Genomic DNA, 5,839 nt, shown 5'->3' on the forward strand with positions numbered 1-5,839 from the left:
ACACATTTGACTATTATCTATGTTAGATGAAATTTTTCGATATGAGAAATCAATGTTGGGCACCGTATTTCGCCCGCGTTGTGTACTTTAGAGATCTTAATACCAAAATCTTTAGTTTAATGTACTCAATATTTGTAAAGTTGGAATTTTACGTAAATTTTTTAATTGGGTAAAATTTTGCTTCTGGTTTTTATGGAGGTCGAGCGGTTCGGGAAAGTGTATTTTGGAGATCTAATATTCTAAGTTTTTATATTCAAATACTTAGCCTTAATGTACCAACTTTTTTTCTTGAAATCAAAACTTTTAGGTAACTGGTTCAATTGAGTAAAATTTTACTTTTAGGTAACTGGTACAGGAAATTTCAACCTTGCATTTGGTCAGATGGTGGAGAGTGATTTGGAAGGTATGATTTTATCGGATTGAAAAATAACATTTTTCTTAGAATAGTATTGAAAAGATAATATTTACCTCAGCAGCTACTTCAATGTTTTCAGAGGCACCTAGAAACTAATTCATGAACCCAATATCCTTGTTTCAAGAGGCACCAAGGAAGGTGTGGTTCACTGGTTGAATTGCATCTAGGGCCCAGAGGTCTCCAATCTCGCCACACAAGTAGATGAAGCCTTTTGTCTCGTGTTTTTCAAGGCTTACAGTGTGGCTCAACCAGACAGATAAACTAGAGGTTTAGGTGAATTCGGAAGGATTTCGTGCTTCAACTTATTTTTTTTATTTTTGTTTGAAAGCTATTGTGCTTCAACTCGTTGAATCGATAAACTAGAGGTTTAGGTGAATTCGGAAGGATTTCGTGCTTCAACTTTTTTTTTTTTTTTTTTGTTTGAAAGCTATTGTGCTTCAACTCGTTGAATCGATACAATATCACATAATATATCCATGACCAATGCAGAAAAACATTATACTAAACTAGAAGTTAGGGAAATTTCACCTCATATCTATGGTACAAGCATTAATTGTCCAAATCTCATGACCCCCATTAGAAACAGTGTGATAACACTTGTATGAGGTGTGTGTCAATATTACATCATATATCATGATATGTACATAATACACCCTAACAGTGTACTCGTAAGGAATTCATGTTTTATCTTTTCATTTTAAGTTCATTGTCAATATAGATAAGGTTATCAGACATAGCCAAAAGAGTAAGTCATAATTGTCAAATCTTAGTTAACATTTGGTAAAATGTTAGCTAAGTCATTGAAAATAAGAATCAAAACATCTTCAAAAGTTCCAACAATATATGCTTTAAGGCAACGGGGTGAGAGATGAAGGTATGCCTAGATACAAAATATCAAGGTAAGTTACTAGACTATTTTGAAGGTCTTTGGATGTTTACGTTATCCACATCTAGGACCACTGAGACCTGACAAACTTAGTCCAAAATATACTAAATGTGCTTTTTTAGGCTATAGCCTGCACTATAAAGGTTATAAGTGTTTAGATGTTGGTACTGATAGTATATACATGTCTAGACATGTAATTTTTGATGAGCAAGTATTTCCATTATTACTATCACAGACATGTCTCCAAGTACCAAAGACTCTTCTTCACACACTTTGCCTTTGACACATTCAATTATTTTTGGGTCTCATATATCTGCTCCAATTAGTCACCAAAGTACATCTACTGTACCCACTACACATACTCCTGTGCCAGTTGAGGTTCCTAGTTCCAGGCCAGTGCATGCTATGACAACAAGGTTGGGAGATGGTATTACCAGACCTAAACACATACCAGATCATGTTGCTCATTATAGTATCTGTCATCCACTATCTAGTGCTTTTCTGACTCTATTGGACCATCTGCTTGCACCTTCTACCTACAAACAAGCATCCTCTGACCCTAAGTGGTGTGTTGCTATGTCTGAGGAATACAAAGAACTTATGTAGAACAAAACCTGGTTACTAGTGTCATATGAAGCATCCATGAATGCACTAGGCTGTAAGAGTTGAAATTGATCAAAGAACTTGTTTTATTGTTTGATGGTTTACAAAAGAAATATAAGACTCTATTTATAGAGTTACAATACTACTAGTTTCTAATTTTACTAGTTCCTAATATTTTACTAGTTTCTAATAGTTTTATGCTAATATATATACTAGCTCCTGATATCTTACTAGTTTCTAATATTTGATATTTCCTAATATTATATGGGATATCTTAACATATAGAAACACTCCCCCTCAAGTTGGTGCATAGATATCACACATGCCCAACTTGTCTGCCAATTGCAAAAATATTCGACTTGAAACTGTCATCGTGGCCCGACTTAGACTTCAAAACATAAATTTCTTCACTGAGCTTGTCATTCTCTTGCTCCAATGATTTTAGCCTTTGTGCTTCGTTGGTAGCCGTTCATTGAGCAGGTTTATCTCGTTATGCTGGTGAGCCATGACCTCCTTTTGTTCTGATAATTTACTTTGCAGTTTTTTGATGGAGGATTCCTTTCTATCAAGTGATGCCTCCAATTCCTGAATAAGAGTTCCTTGCTTTGTTGTTCTCTCTATTTCCACATTCTTGTGCATCTTCAATTCAATAGCCTCCTTTTTTAATCTTTCTGTTTCTTCAGTAAGACAATTGATCATCAATTCACACCGTTAACTTTAGGTTCCGAATCTTCTGCTTCTAGTTGGCTAATGAGGTCAAAAATTCTACATGTTGTCTACCAAGTTCAACTGCTTTCAGAGTTACCTCCATTTGCTTCATACATGCGATTACTTAACAAACTGTTGTCATATTTTCAATCACCTCTTTCTGCAAGCTTGTGAACTTAATACGTATGTTACTTAGACATGAAACACCAGGAATATCATTGGTTAATGACTTTCTCACATTAGTTCATTCTCCAACTTTCTCACATCAAATTGAGTCTCTTGTTGTTTAAGTAACTCGAATTCCGCAAGCTCTCTTCGGTCTTTTTCTTCCAATAATTTTTCTTTTAATAACTCATTATTTTGATGAGATGATTTCAACTTCCTTGCTTCTTCGACTTTAGACTCATAGTTCCTTAACTTTTCTTGCAACTGCTTCACGAAAATACTTGTATCTGCATAAGTACCTTTTTGAGATAGAGAGCTAAGACTTGATAGTCTCTTCTCCACTTCGCACTTTTGGTGCAGACACTCATTCAGTTGATTTCTGAGATTCTCTAACTGCTCCACGTAGCATAGTTTATCTCTAAAGTTATCCATCTTTGTTTCTACGTTACCTGTAGTGACTACCATTGCTGAAGCTTGCCTAACAGTTGGATTTTCTTCCTCTGTCTCAACAAGTGCAGCTACAAGGGGTTTCTTAGAGTTTTTCTTTCGATTATGATCCCACCATTCTGGATAACCTACTATTTCATAACAATGATTTTTGGTATGACCAGTTTTGTTGCAGTGGGTACACTTATAAGAAGATTTGTCGGATTGACAAATAGCTTCAACAATATTATTTTTTGTCTTATTTCGAATCATCATTGCGGAAGCATCAGTTGTTTCAGATTCACTGTTCATCGTTGTGCGTAGAACAAGCTCACGACGAACCAAAGCATAACATTCTTCTAAATCGGGAATGAGATCCTTTCTCAAAATTTCACCACGAATTTGTTCAAATTCACCATCTAACCCTGCAAGAAAAATATGCACACGTTGTCGTTGCATTGATTTACGATAAGATACAATCGTTTTTGTTTTCCATGATCACTTTATCACGGTGATCTAATTCACTAAAGATCTCAACCAGTTCACCGTAATAAACCGAGAGTATCCTCCCATTCTGTTTGGCAGAAAATGCCCTCTGATTCAAAGAGAAGACTTGCAATTCATTTGGTCCATCGTAAAAAGCTTTAGATAAAGCTTTCCAAATATCACGAGCTGTAGGTAAACGAATGTATCTCTTTATAATTTCTGGAGTCATAGACATCAACAACCATCTCTTGACTTTTTGATTTTCTGCATACCACCTCTCATATTTAATGTCATCTTCAGCCGGTGGTAATGAATTACCTCGAAGAAAGGAAAGTTTTTCTTTTTCAGCAATATGCATCTCCATGATTTGAGACCACATATCATAATTTTTTTCATTCAACATAATCACTGAATTAAAGGATCCTCCTGACTGAAAAATTGTACCAATTATCTGATCCATATTTTCTACTCTATTAATTATGAAGAAAAATTTATATCAGAAAATTTTAGAAACTGAATCTTTGAGGAGATGTGTTCTACCAACTCAAAGTTTTGTAAATTGTGAGATAATATAGATCACACAATAACAATTAAAGTTATTGTTTTGTCTTTTTGCCTTCTTTTCAATACCAAAACTGATGAAGGATTTTTTTTCCTTCTTTGACATTAAGATACAAAAAGAAGATGAAGATGAAGGTTCTTTCTCCTTCAATCGACAAAAAAAAATTCAGAAAACAGATTTAAGACCGTTGGCTCTGGTACCAAGTTGAAATTGATCAAAGAACTTGTTTTTTCCTTGATGGTTTACAAAAGCAATATAAGACTCTATTTATGGAGTTACAATACTACTAGTTTCTAATTTTACTAGTTCCTAATATTTTACTAGTTTCTAATAGTTTTATGCTAATATATATACTAGCTCCTAATATCTTACTAGTTTCTAATATTTGATATTTCCTAATATTATATGGGATATCTTAACATATAGAAAGATATTTCAACAGTAAGTGGGTCTTCACAGTGAAATACAAGTCAGATGGTACAGTTGGGAGGTACAAGGCTAGGCTTGTGGCAAAGGATTTTCATCAAATGTATGGACTTGACTACTCTGAGACATTTAGTATAGTAGTTAAAACCCCAACAATCAGAACAGTATTGAATTTGGCAGTTTCAAATTGGTGGGATATTCAGCAATTGGATGTGTCAAACACTTTCCTACGTGGGGTTTTAGAAGAACAGGTCTTCATGGTGCAACCTCCAGGATATGTTGATTAAGCTAATCCTTCCTATGTATGCAAACTTCACAAGAGTTTATATGTCTTGAAGTAGGCTCCTAGGGCCTTGTTCAACAGGTGTGGATCATTTCTTATTACTCTAGTATTTAAGAAAGAGGAGTTGGGGAAAACGCCTAAAATGGGTCCAAGTATAAAAACCGGCCCGTGGTAGAGAAACAATACGTTACAGGTCCATGGCGTCAGGCTTCTAAATAAAAAATGAGGACAACCTTGGTTATTTCAGTAATTAAAGAAATGCCATCGAAATACTCCAAGACCTGTTAAGGAACAGTCCCATGTCCATTAATTACTACCGACGCCGCTCAACTTGGGAAAACCATTTTTCCTTCTTCCAACATCTTTTTAACAGTTGTTTTTTCCCCTCTCTCTGAATTTTTTTTTCTTCCCACGTGTCTTCTTGACTGCCATTATTAGAATAGTAAACGCGTCAAAAAAGTTTCAAAGAAGTTAATCTCCTTCAATGCTATCAGGATTTGGAGAAGAAACACACAGAACTGTAAGTATCCCTATAGATCTTAAACATCTTCTTCTTGTTTTTCTTCATAATTGCTGATTTGAGGAAGGAATTTTTAGATGAGGTTTTGAGTTTGTTAAAAATAGTTTTTTCTTCTCTCTCATGGACATAACCTAAATCACATTAACTTTCTCGTTTGATTTGAGAATCTCTCCCATGCATGTTGATTTTTATTCCAAAACCCTAAATCGAAGAAACTTTTTGTTTGATTTTTATTTAAGAACCCTAAAACTTGGAAACTTTCCAGTTTGGTTTTTTTAAAGAACACTAAATCTGAAAAAACTTTCCTTTTACCCTAAATCTGACAAAAAAAATTTATTTCATTTTTATTGGAGAAACCT

General features: G+C 34.5%; 1 long non-coding RNA gene and 1 pseudogene across 1 annotated transcript; one reads left to right on the plus strand and one right to left on the minus strand.

Moving 5' to 3' along the window:
- Nucleotides 1-342: 342 nt before the first annotated feature.
- On the plus strand, nucleotides 343-718 carry LOC147567578 (uncharacterized). Its single transcript, XR_015237771.1, has 2 exons — nucleotides 343-403; nucleotides 495-718. It is a non-coding gene; the product is annotated as an uncharacterized LOC147567578 (long non-coding RNA).
- A 2,128-nt stretch (nucleotides 719-2,846) lies between these two features.
- Nucleotides 2,847-4,053, minus strand: LOC147567579 (uncharacterized; annotated as a pseudogene).
- Between the last annotated feature and the right edge of the window lie 1,786 nt (nucleotides 4,054-5,839).

Source organism: Eschscholzia californica, unplaced genomic scaffold, assembly GCF_041429995.1.
Source record: "Eschscholzia californica isolate CP2 unplaced genomic scaffold, dmEscCali1.0.p SCAF_1, whole genome shotgun sequence".
In the NCBI taxonomy this organism is placed as follows: Eukaryota; Viridiplantae; Streptophyta; class Magnoliopsida; order Ranunculales; family Papaveraceae; genus Eschscholzia; species Eschscholzia californica.